Below are 8,966 nucleotides of genomic sequence, written 5' to 3' on the forward strand. Positions count from 1 at the left end.
GTGGGGTATAAATAATTAATTTGTTGTTGTTGTTGTTGTTGTTGTTGTTGTTGTTGTTATTACAAAGATGAAACTGGAGAAAAGGGTATTAAAATGCATCTGCATATGTGATTAGGCCTATAATTTTCCATAGCTGTGCAAAGCAGGATGCGTTGTTTTTAGGATTCCACATTTTAGTACTTCCTCGAGTGCCCCCGAATTGCATCCCATCTGAGAGCTGGGGAGCAGCAGTGGCAGCAATTAGTGGATAATTTAGAGAGATGCAGCTGGCCTACTTTGCAGGGCAGTTGTGCAACAGCTGCACAAGGAAGAGTGTAAGCATGTTCTTGTAGCCTTCCCGCTTCACATGGGTGTCTGTTCTCATATGCGTGAGAGAGGGTTACAGAAGTGCTTCCTCACACTGAGATCTTGGAGAGGAGAAAAATGTGAGGCCCAAGGCTATAAGGACCATGATGACTACACCAGGATTCTGGTTCTTGCACTCTAGATTTCAATTCTGTCCATAAGTTTTGAACACAGATAGTTTTACATCAAGGCTTCCATTCTCCAGCTGCTAAACCAGCAGCTGGTGTTTACTGCGGGCAGCCGATATGTACTTGTCTCTGATACATACACACACTCACTCACTCTCTCTTAGTTTGCACATTACTCATAGTTTGAAAATCACTTTTGACTCCTGTAACGTAATTATGTTAATGTCAACTGAGTCACACAGAAACAGAAAGCTCTGTATATCAAGACTTGGTGTCGGTTTCTGAATAACAGTGCACTCCTGTACGCAGGAGGAGGGGACAAAATTGCCAGATTGTGAAAGTCATGCTAAATTACAAGCAAGGTTAATTTTAATTCAAGTTCACTGCAATTACCATTCTGAAAGTAAGCTCAAGCGACTTTTTTCCCATTGGAGGTAGATCGATTAAACAGCAGGGAAAGTTGGGACGCCTCCACCTTCCCGCCAAGAGATATTTGCAGAATAGGGTTCACAAACTGGCAAAGATAGGTATGCTTAAACCCACAGATTTCAACAAGCAGAAGCCTGTCTAACTCTAGACTGCAATGTGGCTACAGAGGCAGGACTATTCTTCAACATCAACTATTGGTGCTGAGCGACACATTTTAGTCCTAGGCACACTTACCTGGGAGGAAGTCCCAAGTAATGAGCTTATTTCTGAGTAGATGTGTAGGATTGCACTGCACAGCAATGTATTAATTTAAACTAAACCTATTAATGTCAAGTAGTAGTTTAATGTCAAGTAGCTGGCTTTGGAAGATCTCTGAAAGCTTCTAGACTGATACTTTTTTTGGTTCTGCAGTACAGTAAGCCTGCAACTTACGTAGGGTTTACATTCTGGGGATCGTGCCTAAAGCCAGAACCGCCCAAAGCAGGGGTCAGCAAACTTTTTCAGCAGGGGGCCGCCGGTCCACTGTCCCTCAGACCTTGTGGGGGGCGGCGGACTATATTTTGAAAAAAATATATGAACAAATTCCTATGCCCCACAAATAACCCAGAGATGCATTTTAAATAAAAGCACACATTCTACTCATGTAAAAACACCAGGCAGGGCAGGCCCCACAAATAACCCAGACATGCATTTTAAATAAAAGCACACATTCTACTCATGTAAAAACAAGCTGATTCCTGGACCGTCCGCAGGCCGGATTGAGAAGGCGATTGGGCCGCATCCGGCCCCCGGGCTTAGTTTGGGGACCCCTGGCCTAAAGTAAACACACATTGGGTGCAGTGGTGGGTGGAATTGTCAATTATTATTTTTCCTGGACACCCAACCCCTTTTCCATTTTTGGTTTTTTATTTTGGCCAAGTGTGTAAAGCTGAATTCATCCATTAAATGGGCACAAGTTGTGGACTTACTGCATGTTCTCCTCAGAAGGAAAATGAACGTGTAAGGGTTGGTGTGTCTTGAGAAGTGGTGTGTACGAAACCCCATTATTTAAACTATAGTATCCTGTGGAATAGGTTGCTTCAATAAATTGACCTATTTCTGGGTCACACAGTGTCAGTACTTTCTTTTAAATTGGTTTTTATTAAAGATTTTTTGTGACACAAACAAAACAAATAAACAAGGAAAAGTGCATACAGCGTCTCCACTTTCGATTCCTAGAATCATACAGATAAACCATACTGCAGCGAAGCTCTGAACCCTCTAATCTCTCACAATATAGGGCTGCCATATGTCAGAAACAGTGTCCGGGCAAAAATCACTAAAATGCCCAGGGAAATCCAGGCGTGTAGATTTTGGTGAATTTCCTTTTTTTTTTTTTTTTTTTTGAGATTTTGGGAAAAACACTCAACAACTTTGCCCCCCCCCCAAAAAAAAGTTCAACAACATTTATGTCTGGATTTTCACTTTTTGAAATACAGCAACCCTCTCACAATGCCAATAAAAATAAATAACTATAAAAATAAAGGACCTACCCATGAGACGCTGATACAAAAACCCTGCAGAGACACTATGCAACAGAATGAAAAGATCATTATCCCATCTCCTGCAACCCTTTCCCTCCCTCTCTCTCTCCCCTCTTTCCCCCCAATGCCCATGGCAATACCGAACATAAATGCAGTGTCCGTACTTTTAAGGCAAAGAGCTTTTCAGACCAATAGTTCCCTTCACAAACACACAGATGAATATGTCATGTTATTGTTGTTGTTGGCGGTGGTAAGCAAGTACATATTCTTCCACATACAGAGATGGGTGTGTGAGTACATGTAGAAACTAGCCTCCTGCACAAAAGTAGGATTTACATTCACTGCTCCGCCTACTTTTGTTTCCAGCCCTAATCACTACTGGCAAGTGGCTCCCAAAAGGCTGACAAGAAAGGAATGTGGCCCTTCAGCTGAAAAAAAGTTCCTCTCTAAATGTAATAGCCATGAGGGCTGCCAGGCAGGATCAAAGCAGCAGAATCAGATTGGGGGATTTCTACCTGGCCCTACCACTCTGATCCCAACTAAAAATCTCTTCCCCTCCCCATCTACTGTTTGCATCAGGAAGCTGTCCTCCATTGGCACCAATGGGTGTGTCCCTCCCTATGCAAACAGCAGGTGGGGAGGAGGGAGGGATTTTAAACAGGGCATTGGGAAGGAAAGAGTTAAGCTCCCCTTCTGCACACACCCAGCTCAGCTTCAATTTCACTTGTCCATGTACACCAGATCTAAAACAACATGTAACATGTTGAATTAGGAGAATTCTCCCTTTATTAACAAATTCAGAAGAATAGTCATGTCTGTCGAATGTAAAAAAAACTTAAGGTATGTTCATTATTAGTGTCTTTTGAAGCTAAACAAGGTCATTCTCCACCTCTCAAGTCTTGGTCACCATAGATCATGACCATTCATCTCAAATTGGTCGCAATTAGACCATGCCAAGTCACAAAACGCGCCTGGAGCCCCGGGGAATTTTTAACACTGCAGAGAGGGCAAGGATGCTTTCACTGAAAGCGAGGGACGTTTTGGGTTTCCTTGCCCCTGCAACACACAAACCCAGAACACCTATTCGTTAAGCTGCCACCTGACTTGCATGCTCACCTGTACCTATGCAATGGCCATCACAGTTCTCATTTATTTATTCTTATCCCACCTTTCTCCAAGGAGCACGACATGTTGTATATAGCTCTCTCCCTCCTCGTTTAATCCCCACAACAACCCTGCGAAGTAGGTTAGGCTGAGAGGCAGTGATTGGTCCAAGATCACCCAGTGAACTTCTTGGCCAAGTGGGGATTTGAACCCTATTCTTCTACGTCCTTGCCTGGCACTTTAACCACTTACAGGTGGGTAGCCGTGCTGGTCTGCCATAGTCGAAACAAAATAGAAAATTCTTTCCAGTAGCACCTTAGAGACCAGCTGAGTTTGTTATCTGGTATCTGAAGAAGTGTGCATGCACACGAAAGCTCATACCAAGAACAAACTCAGCTGGTCTCTAAGGTGCTACTGGAAAGAATTTTCTATTTTGTTTCAACTTTAACCACTGTACCACACTGCCTCTGTTCACAGTCCTGCGGATTCCACCACATTGTTTTCTAATCAGATTGAAGCTGGTTTGAGGAAGGAACATGTCCAGCAGCAGTATTTGTCACGGAACCACAGGATCGATATGGATTGTGGCTGTTGTGCGACGGCCGCGTTGAAAATTAGCAGTGGGAGCACACTGGATGTGGAGTAATTGGAAAGGTGAGCATGCTCATACAGAGATTTAAGAATGTGCTTCACTCGCTGCCACCAAAATCAGTGGTCCTTTCCACAATTTTCCTTAGGCTGCAATCCTATACACACTTATTGAAGGGTACACACCATACATTTGAAGCACAGGACTTGCTCCAAAGAATCCTGGGAACTGTAGTTTGCCAAGGGTGCTTGGAACTGTAGCTCTGTGAAGCGTACACTACAGTTCCCAGGTTTCTCTGGGGAAGTCATGTGCTTCAAATAAATGGTATGTACACAGCCTAAGCTCCATTAGGCATAAGACTGCACACTAGAAATCTCAGTTCTCAACTGTGACACAGCTCAAATACAGAATATGTCTATTTGGTATTGGTGAAATAGCGGCATGCATATTTTTAGCGATATTTAGTTACCCCAAAAAAGCTCACTGATTTGGAAACTCCCTCCAGAGCATAAATTCCCACCCACCCACAGCAAAATGATTGATGCCCTGACACAAAGAAACATTGAACAAAAGCAAATTAAGCCACTTCAAACAGATACGTGGCAACTGTTGACCTTCACAGGTCCTGGGTGACACCCCCAGCTGAATCTCGTGAATGCCCCTCCAAAACTCACGAGAGATACCCTCGTGAATACAGCTTTACAATCTAAACGTAACCGTCAGCGTTCATTTGCGAATTTCAGGAAAGGGGGACGGAAATGTCTATTTTCAGGCGTTTGCAAAACTAATCTGTGATGCTCAACATTCAATGTTCACCATTAACAGTCCCAAGCGCTGTACACACACACACACACACACACACACACACACACACAAGTTTACATGGATGTATATAGTATTACCTGGGAAAGTCGAGAGATGAGCCAGTTCCAGACCTGAAGCAGCACTCGGTGTCTGGGAAAGCAGAGCTCCTCTCTTTCAGCCTGACTCTTCATCTCTCTTTCAAACCTCTCCATCTGCTCCCTTAGCCAGAAACTCAGTTAATGACCTAAATCTCCTTTGCCCCCAGCCCAGGCACCCCCCAACTAACCAACTGTTGTTACTAAATTAGGTGGGAATATGAAATCATAGCATAGGTGACTAATATGCGCCCTATAATTCTCCACTACCCATGATCTAAATATGAAGCAAGCGCATCATCTCGACCTTAGAGTGAGTGAGGGGCTGTATTTCACAGCAATGCCCTTTGCTCAAAAGATAACCTACTAGGGACAACATCTGTCGTTCGAAACCGGTGAGACTGACATGAGTTCTAAATATTTTTGTGTGATCCCTTGCTCCTCTTAACTACTTAAGTCATTTCCTGCTTTTTAGTGTGTGGAAATTTACAGCCGGTGGCTCTTCCTTTACAATACAAAGATATGTCAAAAACAGCATTTTTTTTAAAAAAAAAAAGGGGGGGGGAATCACAATGTTTAGAAAAGGAAAAAGTCATGTTCAATTACAAAACTAGTGATAAGGAAGTTATTCTTTAAAAAGTGAGTTATGAAAGAGTCAGTGTGGCGTAGTGGTTAGAATGTTGAATCCTTAGGAACAGGAAAGGCGTGAGTTCAAAGCCCCACAGTCATGAGGTTCTCGATGTGATTTTGGACAAGCCAAACTTACTCTGCCTAAACTACCTCTCAGGGTTGTTGTTGTGATGATGGAAGGGTGGGTGGGAAGAACCAAATATTCCTCTCTGAACGCCTTGAAGGAAGGATGGGATAGAATCATGGAATCAAAGAGTTGGAAGGGACCCAAGGGTCATCTAGTCCAACCCCCCTGAATTGCAGCAATCTCTCTCTCTTTTTTCAAGGGCAATGCAGCAATCTCAGCTAAAGCATCTATGACAGATGGATGCAATAGAAACAATTCTGATTGTATTTTTAACACTTAAGTTTCCAGAATCGGGAATGGCAATATTATGTGTGGTTGTTGTGGTTGTTGGCTGCTTCTTCTGTTGCTCATCATCTGGTATTCAGTGACCTACTGTCTGAACATGGGTGTTGCACAGAGTCACAACTAGAATTGTCCATGAATTTGTCTAGCCAGTTTGAAAAGTCCTCTAAGCTTATGACCGGTACAACAGGGGAGGCTCACCTGGCAGTGGAACCGTCATTGCACACCTTCAGGCACCATTCTTTGTTAATCTGGCATTTGGCTTTTAACTACCTATGACCTTTTTGCCCCAGTGGGATGTTTCAACCTATTTTGTGTGTATGGGTGTGGCTGGTTTTAATGGATGTGTTTGTTTTTTGCTTAAAATATTGTAACTCACTTTTGAGTTGCCATGGCAAAACAGTGACTTATTATTCTTGTTCTTAATGTGGAAGCCAATCCCATAAAACAGGGATGGGAAACCTGTGGCTCTCGAGATGTCGGATTTCAGTTCCCATCATCCCCAGCCAGCATGACCAATGGTCAGGGATTATGGGAGCTCTAGCTCAAAAACATCTGGAAGGTCACAGTTAATTAATTATATGCTGTGTGAAACAAAGTTTTCTCCTTTTTTAACACCAGCATATAAACAGAAAAGCATCAGTTTGGGCTGCTAAAGAGGCCTTTGGGTTTTCTACTCATATGCGACAAAGCCACGGCATGCTTATTTATTATGGTTATATCCTACCTTTATTCCAAGGATTTTAGGGAGTATTTTCCCTCATGCTCAGTCCTCATAACAGCCACCCTATGAGGCGGATTAGGCTGAGCAATATGGAGTGGCTGGCCCAAGGTTGTCCATTAAGCTTCATGGCTGAATAGGGAGTTGATCCCGTGTCTTCCTGGTCCATGTCCTCCACACAAACTGCTGCACAAGAGTAACACTGGACTTAGGTGCCCCATGGGATTCTCTACTGCAAACGTCTGTGACACATTTGATTTCAACCATACAGTATTATATAAGCAAGCCCTTGAGTGGTTACACACACAACCCAGCATGACCAATGTATTCTTGGCCTCATTCCCAAAGTCAGTAGAGTTGTTGAGTTATTACGGAATGATGGTTACAACTTCATCTATGTTGGACAATACTGCTTTCCTCTCACACACCACAGTATTACAGTGCGGGATAGGTACACAAATTCCATTTTAATTCAAATGGCCCTCATAAGATGAGAAGGCAAGGGATGTTTATTTCACATAATATTGGATCTTAGGCTGGCTGTTCAGCTACCTCCAATTGGTATGAAGAACACTTATCAGAAAATGTAACAGGCTTGTTAGAAAGAAGTTAACACTGACCAATGTAGTTTACAGCACAAGCCTATACAAGTCTACTCAGAAGTAAGTCCCGGTGAATTCAATGGACCTTACTCCCAAGTAAGTGGATATAGGATTCTAGCCATAGACTACAAACCATAATTTGTGTTCCAGACAAACTATGGTTCCTATCATTTCCCCTTTCTTCTGCCTTCCCTGAGAACTCCCATATACTATCACATTAAAAAACTATCTTATATGGTGTCAGACTGTTGGTAAATCTGGTTCAGTTCTATCTACTTTGATTGGCAGCAGCTCTCCAAGGTTTCAGGAACAAGCTTTTCCAAGTCCTACCTGGAGACACCAAGGACTGAATCTGAGACCTTCTGTATGCTAGACAGATGTTGGACTACTAAACCAGAGTCCTTCCCCTCTGAGGGTGGAAAGGCAACACCCCAAGCCATGATTTGTTGGTTTGGGTTTCACATCAAACCATAGTATGCCAAAAAGGTGGAGTACAAAACAGTTTCAAACCTTGGTTACAGATCCTAGTTCGATTGCTGCATTTGCAACCTTATGGTGGAAGGTGCTTGAGAGCTTCAGGCCTGGGAGGGTGGGGAATCTATGGACTTCCAGATGTTTTTGGACTCCACAACTCTCGCATGCCCAATGGTCAGGGAACTGTAGTCCAGGAACATCTGGAGGGCCACAGGTTCCCACGCCAGGCACACAAGGACAGCGTATCCCTGTATTTTTTATCCAACTACCAAACACTGGGGGCAGATAAAAGAGGTCAGATGCACAAGCCACTTATGCCCATGTATGCAGGCTCGGATCAGGCCAATAATCTGCTGTAGATTAAGGCTTTATTGTATGATTACATTTCTATCCCACCGTTTCCCCAAGGAACTCAAGGTGGTGCCCAGTATTATCCCCACTCCCCTTTTCATCCTCACAACACCCCTGTAAGGTAGGTTAGAAATGAGGAGGCAGTGGCCGACCCAAGGTCAACCGCCAGGTTTCACGGTTTAGTAGGAATTTGAAGTCTGCTCTCTCAGCTCCTAGGCCACCACTCTAACCACTACACCACACTGTCTCCCAGGAGGTCTCTCATCCAGGCACTGAACAGACCCAAAACCTGTATTCATATCCTGTTGAATATGAGCCTTTTAACAAGGCTGCTTTCGTTTTTCGCTTTAAAAAAGAAACTCTTCATTGGGCACGTCGTCTCCTTTAAAGGCTCCTGATTGCCGCTTCCTTCTGCATTCGGAACCAAGAGCGGAAGGGAAAAGGTCACTGTCCCTTTAAGGGCGCCGCACGCTAGCTAACATTCCAAGCTTTCCCCGTCCCTCTTTAGCGCGTCACAGGCATTTTGGGAAGAGGTCGGCGTCGGCCCCTCTTGTTGTCCTTGACAAGAGGGGCGGGCGGCGACTCGAAACAAATACATATTTGCGTCGCGGAACAGGAGGAAAGAGGATTCAGAGCGCCGTCTCCGCACCGTCGCTTGCGCTAGAGTGCTTTCTGAGCGCTACGGCAAGCGACGAGCCCTCTCGCCCATCCGCACTCCTCAGAACTGGCAGGCCTGCCGCCGGGTGATGACTCACGAGGGGG

General features: G+C 44.1%; 1 protein-coding gene across 1 annotated transcript in view; it reads right to left on the reverse strand.

Moving 5' to 3' along the window:
• The window catches only part of ATF3 (activating transcription factor 3), a 33,001-nt gene extending 27,921 nt beyond the window's left edge, over window positions 1–5,080 (reverse strand). The window contains exon 1 of the mRNA XM_033144808.1: window positions 5,021–5,080. The gene's annotated coding sequence lies outside the window, so the exon portion shown is untranslated. The remainder of the gene's footprint in view (window positions 1–5,020) is intronic.
• Window positions 5,081–8,966: the final 3,886 nt, after the last annotated feature.

The sequence above is a fragment of the Lacerta agilis genome, chromosome 3 (genome assembly GCF_009819535.1).
Source record: "Lacerta agilis isolate rLacAgi1 chromosome 3, rLacAgi1.pri, whole genome shotgun sequence".
NCBI lineage: Eukaryota > Metazoa > Chordata > Lepidosauria > Squamata > Lacertidae > Lacerta > Lacerta agilis.